Below are 10,776 nucleotides of genomic sequence, written 5' to 3' on the forward strand. Positions count from 1 at the left end.
ACAAGATGGGCTTCTCGGCGCGCTGGCGAGATTGGGTGACCCTGCTCCTCTCCACCTCCTCATCTTCATGCCTCCTCAATGGCGTCTCAGTCCCCGCTTTCATGCACCTACGCGGCCTGAGGCAGGGCGACCCCCTCTCACCGCTGCTATTCGTTCTCTGCATCAATCCCTTGCACCAGCTACTTCAGGCAGCAACCAGTGCGGGGCTCTTGTCTGTGGTGCCTGGGATGGGCGCGCGCATGCGCACCAGCCTCTACGCCGACGATGCCGTGATCTTCATCAAACTTGTCAGGCAAGAGCTAGATGAGCTCCTAATCATCTTGCACCACTTCGGTGAGGCTACAGGCCTGCGAGTAAACCTAGAAAAATCTTCAATCATCCCCATCTTCTGCGAAGGAATAGACATCGCCATGGTTCTGCTTAACTTTAGAGGGATCATCGTAGTGCTACCTACCAGATATCTAGGGCTACTGATCACGGTCGGCAAAATTAGGCTAGTTCACTTTCAGTTCTTACTAGACAAGATCCGAGCACGCCTAGCTGGATGGAAAGGCCGACTCATGCACATCACGGGCAGAAGAGTGCTAGTCCGGTGTGTCCTTGAGGGAGTCTTGGACTAGGGGGTGTCCGGACAGCTGGACTATCAATGTCCGCCGGACTATCAAGACTAGAAAGATACAAGATTGAAGACTCCGCCCCGTGTCCGGATGGGACTTTCCTTGGCGTGGAAGGCAAGCTTGGCAATACGGATATGTAGATCTCCTACCATTGTAACCGACTCTGTGTAACCCTAGCCCTCTCCGGTGTCTATATAAACCGGAGGGCCTTAGTCCGTAGGACAACATACATTACAACAATCATACCATAGGCTAGCTTCTAGGGTTTAGCCTCCTTGATCTCGTGGTAGATCTACTCTTGTACTACCCATATCATCAATATTAACCAAGCAGGAGTAGGGTTTTACCTCCATCGAGAGGGCCCGAACCTGGGTAAAAACATCGTGTCCCTCGTCTCCGGTTACCATCCGCCTAGACGCACAGTTCAGGACCCCCTACCCGAGATCCGCCGGTTTTGACACCAACATTGGTGCTTTCATTGAGAGTTCCTCTGTGTCGTCACCGATAGGCTTGATGGCATCTTCAACCTGCAACGCTGCCCAGGGTGAGATTCTTCTCCCCGGACAGATCTTCGTATTCGGCGGCTTCGCCCTGCGGGCCAATTCACTTGGCCATCTGGAGCAGATCGAAAGCTACGCCCCTGGCCGTCAGGTCAGATTTGGAAGCTTAAACTTCACGGCCGATGTTCGAGGAGACTTGATCCTCGACGGACTCGAGCCACAGCCAAGCGTGCCGCACTGTGACGATGGGCATGATCTAGCTCTGCCGCCGAACAATGCCTTGGTGGCCGCACACGGATCCGCTCCGGCCATCGACCCGGAGCCGATCGCCCAGATCGAGGGCCGGTGGATAGACGCCGCCCCGGGGGCTTCAACATCCATGGCGATGGAGCCGAACACTAATCTTGTCCCCTGGGAAACTCGTGATTCCGAGGCGCCGGACTCCTCGCCGGACTCCGAACCTCCCGCGCCCCTACCAATCGATCCGGATTGGGCGCCGGTTATGGAATTCACCGCCGCGGACGTCTTCCAATGCTCGCCTTTCGGCGATATCTTGAATTCACTAAAGCATCTCTCATTATCAGGAGAGTCTTGGCCGGATTATGGCCAGGATGGTTGGGATGCGGACGACGAAGAAATTCAGAGCCCACCCACCACCCACTTTGTAGCCACTATCGATGATCTAACCAACATTCTAGACTACGACTCCGAAGACATCGACGCTATGGACGACGATGCCGGAGACGAACAGGAACCAGCGCCCACAGGGCACTGGAAGGCCACCTCGTCATATGACGTATACATGGTGGATACCCCAAAAGATGGGGACAGCAGAGAAATAGCGGAGGCAGATCCCTTAAAGAAACAGCCCAAGCGCCGGCGTCAGCGGCGCCGCTCTAAATCTCGCCACAGCAAGAATGGAGATTCCGGCACAGGAGATAATAATACCCCATAGAGTGCCGAAGACAATCCCCTCCAGCAAGACTCAGCGCAGGAGGATGCAGAAGCAAGCCCCCATGAGGGGGCGGCAGACGAAGAGGTTGAGGATCATAATTATATGCCTCCCTTCGAAGACGAAGCAAGCCTCAACGATGACGAATTCGTTGTACCCGAGGATCCCGTTGAACAAGAGCGCTTCAAGCGCAGGCTTATCGCCACAGCAAACAGCCTAAAGAAAAAGCAGCAGCAGCTTCAAGCTGATCAGGACCTGCTGGCCGATCGATGGACCGAGGTCCTCGCGGCCGAAGAGTATAAACTCGAACGTCCCTCCAAAAGTTACCCAAAACGCAAGCTGCTCCCTTGATTAGAGGAGGAAGCATACATACATCCATCACCAGCGCAGGATATGGCTGACCGACCACCCCGTGGTCGTGACAGAGAGGCATCCAGGCCCCCAGCCAAGACAATACCCCGGCATCGCTCCAAAAGTACGAAGCCAAGAGGGAACGCGCCGGACTTGCCAGACATATTGGAGGACAAAGCAAGGCAATCCAGATCCATCTATGGATCACGTGGGCGCCCTACGACCCACAACGAATACCGTCGTGCCGGATACAATAACCCCGGCCGGGCCGAACACAGCAGACAGCGCTCTCTCGAGCTGCATCGCGATATCGCTCAATACAGGGGCGCCGCACACCCGTTATGCTTCACTGACGAAGTAATGGATCATCAGATCCCCGAAGGGTTTAAACCCGTAAACATTGAATCTTACGATGGCACTACAGACCCCGCGGTGTGGATCGAAGACTATCTTCTCCACATCCATATGGCCCGCGGCGACGATTTCCACGCCATCAAGTACCTCCCACTCAAGCTTAGAGGACCAGCTCGGCATTGGCTTAACAGCTTGCCCGCAGAGTCAATTGGGTGTTGGAAGGACCTGGAGGCCGCATTCCTTGATAACTTCCAAGGCACATATGTGCGACCACCAGACGCCGATGACCTAAGCCACATCATTCAGCAGCCAGACGAATCGGCCAGACAATTCTAGACACGGTTCTTGACGAAGAAAAATCAAATCGTCGATTGTCCGGACGCAGAGGCCCTTGCAGCCTTCAAACATAACATCCGGGACGAATGGCTAGCCCGGCACCTGGGGCAGGAAAAGCCGAAATCCATGGCAGCCCTCACATCGTTAATGACCCGCTTTTGCGCGGGAGAGGACAGCTGGCTAGCCCGCAGCAACAATCTCCGTAAAAATTCTGGCAGTCCGGATACTAAGGACAACAACGGCAGGTCACGTCGAAACAAAAACAAGCGCCGAATTAACGGCGACGATAAGGAGGATACGGCGGTCAATGCCGGATTCCGAGGCTCTAAACCCGGTCAACGGAAGAAGCCATTTAAAAGAACCATTCCGGGTCCGTCCAACTTGGACCGAATACTCGACCGCTCATGCCAGATACATGGCACCCCTGAAAAGCCAGCTAACCACACCAATAGAGATTGCTGGGTGTTCAAGCAGGCCGGCAAGTTAATTGCCGAAAACAATGACAAGGGGCTAAATAGCGACGACGAGGAAGAGACCCGGCCGCCGAACAACAGAGGACAGAAGGGTTTTCCCCCACAAGTACGGACGGAGAATATGATATACGCGACCCATATACCCAAGAGGGAGAGGAAACGCGCATTAAGGGACGTCTATGCGATGGAGCCAGTCGCCCCAAAGTTCAACCCATGGTCCTCTTGTCCGATCACTTTCGATCGAAGAGACCATCCGACCAGCATACGCCATGGCGGATTCGCCGCATTGGTCTTAGACCCAATCGTCGATGGGTTTCACCTCACGAGAGTCCTGATGGATGGCGGCAGTAGCCTGAACCTGCTTTACCAGGATACAGTGCGCAAAATGGGCATAGACCCATCAAGGATTAAACCTACAAAGACAACCTTTAAAGGTGTCATACCAGGAGTGGAAGCCAATTGTACAGGCTCAGTCACACTGGAAGTGGTCTTCGGATCCCCGGATAATTTCCGGAGCGAAGAGTTAATCTTCGACATAGTCCCGTTTCGCAGCGGCTATCACGCTCTGCTCGGGCGAACCGCGTTTGCCAAATTCAACGCGGTGCCGCACTATGCATACCTAAAGCTCAAGATGCCAGGCCCTCGTGGAGTCATCACGGTCAATGGGAATATGGAACGCTCCCTCCGGACGGAGGAACATACAGCCTTCTAAGGCAATTCTCGAGTCCGGCCGTTAAACGGCCGGATACAGCAAAGCGCGCCCGGAGCAATATCAACCAAGACCAACCGGCGCGATCAGAGCACGCGTAGCAATGCGGCCCCAACCCTCGCCCGCGTATGATCGCAAGAATAACACTCCGCGTACATCATTACGCTTTGGAGATACCATGGGCACAGGGGAGGGGGCACGATCACAACGGACCCAGAGTGCGGTTCGACCACACCAGGGCTCGCAAATGTGCCTTTCTTTTATTATTATTTTTCTTCTTTTTTGTACACAGGACTCTGTTAACCAGAAGCCCTGTCCGACGATGAACCTGCCGAACTCATGATGCAACAGTCAGGGACTAAAGAAGGCTGCGTCGAACACTCAGGTGGTCTCAATTACGAGCATTAAATTCAATTATATACACCAAATCCGCAGCTCATCCCTGGAGGGGGACATGTTTATTTAGTCCATATCCCTTGCTTACCGCACTATTTGTATCAGTCCGCTCTACTAGCAGACTTTTCTTTCATTAATAATGCAGCACCTTTATGATCGCAATTGCATTACATTATATATATATATATATATATATATATATATATATATATATATATATATATATATATATATATGCTCATTATATGACATCTGGCACCCGTATATTTTGGTACGGCAAAATACACCAGGGGCTTATGTCCCCCATTTTATGGTGTGATAAAGTCCGAACACTTTCACAAGTGCGGCACTCATTATTCCTGGGGGCTTCTTTTACAGAAGCTCAATTATACGGGTTTTATACCCATCACATGTGTCAAGCTTCCACATGTACCTTTTATTCGCCATTATATGCATCGATATGACTTAAGTTTTGGCCAAGCTGGGTTGCCTGGCTCCTGTGCTTACCCCTACGTTCCCGATTGTTCGGCTAGGAGGTAAAGGGAGCACCTCTACGATTGTTACTGCCGGGTCAGCTGGATGTGTACCTCAGACTGGGTGAAGCCGAAAGCTAGCGTTCTTAAGGGAATATTCGGTTGGTGACTTAAAAGATGACTTTTTACTTATTTATCTATTTGCCCCCAGATGTTTTACTGCTTTCTTTGCAGTCCAGACATGCACTTTAGGGCATGCCTCCCAGCGAAAGGAACCCTTAACGGAACTATTCTCCCTGGAAGATGTTTCTTACTAACCATGTAATATAACATAACTAGTTGGGCACTTGTCTGATAAAGCACTAATGACCCCTACGCCTGGTCTCCATGCATACCACGGTTGTTTCTTAACCAAAAAGGTATTCGGACACACTCCGGACTCTAGGGTCCCGAGGTCGAAGCGAAAAGGTCGGCAAAGACAAACGATCTACAATCCGGCTAGAAGGCATTTCACATGTCATTTTAAAGGATAACATACATTGTCAAATTTATTGATTGTATTCCTCCTCAATCCCGTCTAACAGGCTGTCTAGTTTACAGTCTTGTTGGGAAAATTTAGCAGCCAACTCTACTGGGCTATACACTAAACTCACAGGGATCTCCTTCCCATCGGGCCCCACCGGTCCAACTTCGGCCATGTGGTAGGGATCTGCCTTCTTGTACCGTGTCTTCACCATGGCCCAAGCCTCCCTCGCACCTTGACGGCAAGCCGAAATCTTCCACAAATGGAAGCGCTGCCGCACTCCCTGCAGCTTCTCCGCAAGCTCCCCGAGGCCCTCGGGTAGGGTGAGGGCTGGCCATAAAGCCTGAACGACGTCGCTCATTGCCTGCCGAACTCGTTCGAGCAGCTGCAACAATTTGGGAAGTTGATCACCCATTGATATGGGCATCTCCTCTGCAGGACGACCCGTGAGTATACCTACAAGACATACTATGTCAAAATGCTTCCTCGCCGAACTCTTCTTTTCAAAAGAGTTCGCTCAAGCACTTACTATAAATGCTGCGACGAAGCCGCTGATTCTCCTTAACGGAGCCGGACAGCTCGGCCTGAGCGCCTTTTAGCTCTTCTCCGAGCTTGGCATTGGCATCTTGGAGCTTGTTCCTTTCCTGCTGAACCCTATTCAGCACACTCTCGCCGGCCTTTAGCTGGCGTAGCAATGCTTGCCTGTCCGGATCTTGTCCGGCGGTACCTGCAAACGTCATTATTAGACTCGCGCGCACGCCGCACAGCGCTTATATTTATTAATAAGAATGTGTTACCAGGAGGGGTCTTTCCGTCTCCTCCTGCGGCAGCAAGTGCGGCCTCAAGTTGGGCCTTGCAATCTTGCAGCGCCCGAGACAGCTGGGCGTTCTTCTCGTTAAGTGCCTGAAATTTATAATGATCCTTAAATCAGTTAGCATAACTAATTTATGTCTCGCGGGCTACTGGTATATACAACCATTAAAATTCCCTTACCCGTATGTCTTTCACATACTGCTCCGTGGCTCTGGTAAAACCATTTTGAGCAGCACGGAGATGCGCATCCCCTGCGTTAAAGGCATCCAATGCCTCAGGGGAAAAGCACGCTTCTTGAAATACTGTCCGGCGGCGCTTATGGTTCATGGCGCTCTCCACCTCAGACTTGGTGGCGGACAGTCTGTCGGTATCCTCCGTTGGAGAAGGATCCGGCTCGCGTCTTGCGCTTGCTGCCCCCTCCAGGCGGGGCGCTGGAGCCTGGCCGGGGTTGGTCGGATGGGCAATTCCTGCGCTCGCAGTCTGGCGAGCGCTTTTTCTCCTACAAAAATCATGGGCACTTAGACGTTTCCTCGGAACGTTGCTCTAAAAATTCAAATACGAGCTATACCTTTGCGGCGACGTTTCCGTCCGCACTGCGCTCCTTTTCCGCCTGCTGGTTCGGACTGACCTCTGTTGGTCGGCCGCCGCGGGCTCGGCTTCCTGCCGTAAAGGCGCTTCCTACAAAATACCATCGTTCGCGAAGGTCAGAAATGGGCAGGGATGAGATGATGGTGTCCGGACTTCGGTCGCGGTCACCTGGGAAGCCGGACTTAGTCCGGGGTAGTCCGCCGTAATGGCGACCAAAGCATTGTCTATGCTGAGCTGGTGATACACCCCGTCGATCAGCTCCACCTCAATATCCGGGTCCTCTTCGGAGGCCGGACCCAGGGATCCTTCTGGATCCTCGGGTTGTGGAGCAGGACTTACCATGTCCTCCACAATCCGGCGTAGACCCGGCGCCGAAGACATAATGTAAGAAGCTTAAACTTTGAAAGCATGGGCTGGGCCCTTCAAGGTGTTCACTTACCCATCCTCTGGGGTTGATCATGGAAAACCCATTCAAAGGGTTCGTTCGAAGGAAATCCTCCTTCTCCCCCTTGTACAGGCTGGACAGGATCTTCAGCAGATCCTCGGTCGAATCCGGCCCTTTGCGGCCATGCCAGGTAGCATCGTCTTCCCCGTTGAAATCCCACATGGGGTGGCCTCTGTATTGCAGTGGCTGCACCCCTCGCTTGATGCATGTCGCCATGACTCCGATCATGGTCAAGCCGGAATGAGCCATTAATCTTATCCGGCCCATCAAGTAATGGACGCTCTTGTCTTCCTCCAATCGGGGGCTCCGCAGGCGCCAGCTGAGGCGTTTCTTCATGGGAGCAGCACTAAACTCCGGGAGGCCGATCCGGACTGGGTCTGGCAGCGGAGCGTCTTCTATATAAAACCATTCCGAGGGCCAGTCTTCGGACGCCTTCTTGGGAGTGCCGGATAGGTATCCGGTCCCGGCGATGCGCCATATTTCTGCGCCGCCCACTTGATATATGAACCCCTGGTAAGAATGGGGTACGAGGCAAAACAGCCTCTTCCACAATACGAAATGGGGCTCAATGCCCAGGAATAGCTCGCAAAGAGCTACGTAGCCCGCGATATGCAGGACAGAGGCGGGCGTGAGGTGGTGGAGCTGGAGTCCGTAGAACTTCAGGAGCCCGCGGAGGAACGGATGTATTGGAAATCCGAGTCCCCTCGTCAGATAAGGGACAAAACATACTCGCTCCCCCTTATTGGGGCTTGGAGTGTCCTCCGCCTGTCTCCCACCTTGATAAGTAACCAGGCCAGCCCGGACTGGGATCATAATGGCCGGAGGGAGGAATCCCCCCGTTTGGAGCTTCTCGAGCTCATTGTGCGAAATAGAGCACCTCCTCCAACTCCTCGGCGGTGGGCTGGGAGCGCGCGAAGAAGAGCCGTGTTGACGATCCATGGTGGAATGGATTTCTAAGTCAAAGGAGCTTCGATGGAGTATTCGCGGGAGGAAGACGGTGTGGTTTGGATCTGGATTCTTGCCTCTTTTGTAGGCGGTCAACTCGCACAATTGGGGGGTGAAATGCAAAAGACACCCTGGCTTTTCGCATTCGTGCGACGCGTGGAAGAGGGCCATTATTTGGCGTAGAAGCCGAGGAACACAGTATTCAAGATGAAGCCGGACACTGTTCGGCAGGTACATGGAATTTGAAGGGAGAACCCGCCTTGCAACGCCGAAGACTATAAACGCGCTGGACTTATCGTCATTGAAGCCTGGTTCGGGGGCTAGACTAGGGGGTGTCCGGACAGCTGGACTATCAATGTCCGCCGGACTATCAAGACTACGAAGATACAAGATTGAAGACTCCGCCCCGTGTCCGGATGGGACTTCCCTTGGCGTGGAAGGCAAGCTTGGCAATACAGATATGTAGATCTCCTACCATTGTAACCGACTCTGTGTAACCCTAGCCCTCTTCGGTGTCTATATAAACCGGAGGGCCTTAGTCCGTAGGACAACATACATTACAACAATCATACCATAGGCTAGCTTCTAGGGTTTAGCCTCCTTGATCTCGTGGTAGATCTACTCTTGTACTACCCATATCATCAATATTAACCAAGCAGGAGTAGGGTTTTACCTCCATCGAGAGGGCCCGAACCTGGGTAAAAACATCGTGTCCCTCGTCTCCTGTTACCATCCGCCTAGACGCACAGTTCGGGACCCCCTACCCGAGATCCGCCGGTTTTGACACCGACAGTCCTCTCTGCCATGCCCATGTTCGCAATCATGGCTCTTCGGGCACCGAAGCGATTCTTCAAGGATGTCGACAAGGCAAGAGGACGATTTCATTGGGCGCAGGACGAGGAGGTCTCAGGAGGAAAATGTAAGGTGTGCTGGTCAGCTATCACCTCACCAGAGCGCAACGGCGGGCTGGGCATCCACGACCTCAACAAATTTGCACAGGCGCTGCGCTTGCACTGGCTCTGGTTCTCGTGGACGCGGTTGTACCGTCCCTGGGTCGGCTCGGGTACTCCTTGAGACGCCTCTGACCAAGCCTTGTTCGCGGCCTGCACTGCGGTCACCATCGTCAATGGCGCCACGGCCTCCTTCTGGCTCTCCCCCTGGTTAGGAGGTAGGTCGCTCTGCTAGGCCTTCCCGGATGTATTCGCATGCTCCATCAGGAAGAACCGAACGGTTTGTGAGGCGCTACATGACGACAGGTGGATTCTAAACCTGCGCCACGGTGATCACGCGAGCATCATACACATGGTGCTGCAGCTGGCCAAGGAGATCCGTAGCCAATATCACAATGGACGACGGAGTGGAAGACACAATCAAATGGACCGTCAGCAGCTCTGGTCAGTACTCGGCGCGATCAGCCTACGACATCCAGTTCCCAACTGCAACAGAGGCAATCAACTTCAGAGGATCAATCTGGAAAATCTGGGCGCCAGGTAAGATCAAGATCTTTCTATGGCTTCTTCACTTGGACAGGCTCTGGTGCTGCAACAGGCTGCAATGCCGTGGCTGGACCAACAACTATTTCTGTTAGCTATGCTTCAGAAATATCGAGACCTCCTCCCATCATTTCTGGGAGTGCCCGTTCGCCATCCAGGTCTGGGACAAAGTGGCCTCATCGCGTGGCTACAATGCCCTTGCTCACTCCTGCTGGAGCTCGGGAACGACCACTGGTGATCGCGTCCAGAAGATCATCGACCACGCTTCCCCAAGTAATCGCCGAGGGACCAAATTGCTGCTGGCCCTTGTTTGCTGAAAGATTTGGATTGAGCGCAACTCATGCACATTCAGAGGGAAGACTGCAAGCGCGAGGAGCATCACTGAAGCTTGCAGGCGGGAAATGGAGCAATGGAGGATTATTGGAGCAAAATGCATGGAGCACCCGTTCGGGGACGTGCCGTGAGAGATCGCGCTCGTGAGCACAACTGCCTGCGCGCTGGCCTGTAATCTCTTTTTCACCCCATGATCGCTTGATCAACAATTGTTTTCCGCCCTCTCTCTTCTTAATGAAATGAATGCCAGCCGAGCTGGATCTTTCAAAAAAAAACCTTCCTGAAGTTACATACCTTTTAACCCCTAGTTTCCCCTGAAATGTTCCAGCAGGACAACATGGGCATCTAACTCATATGTGGAAGCTCTTCTGTTTTGATTAAGAATAATTTTCAATTAATTACAGTTCTTGCAAATACGATTGATCAAAACAGAAAGACCTGCGCCAGAACTATGTCACTTGGATAACAAACCTTG

The sequence above is a fragment of the Triticum dicoccoides genome, chromosome 7B (genome assembly GCF_002162155.2).
Source record: "Triticum dicoccoides isolate Atlit2015 ecotype Zavitan chromosome 7B, WEW_v2.0, whole genome shotgun sequence".
NCBI classification, from domain to species: domain Eukaryota; kingdom Viridiplantae; phylum Streptophyta; class Magnoliopsida; order Poales; family Poaceae; genus Triticum; species Triticum dicoccoides.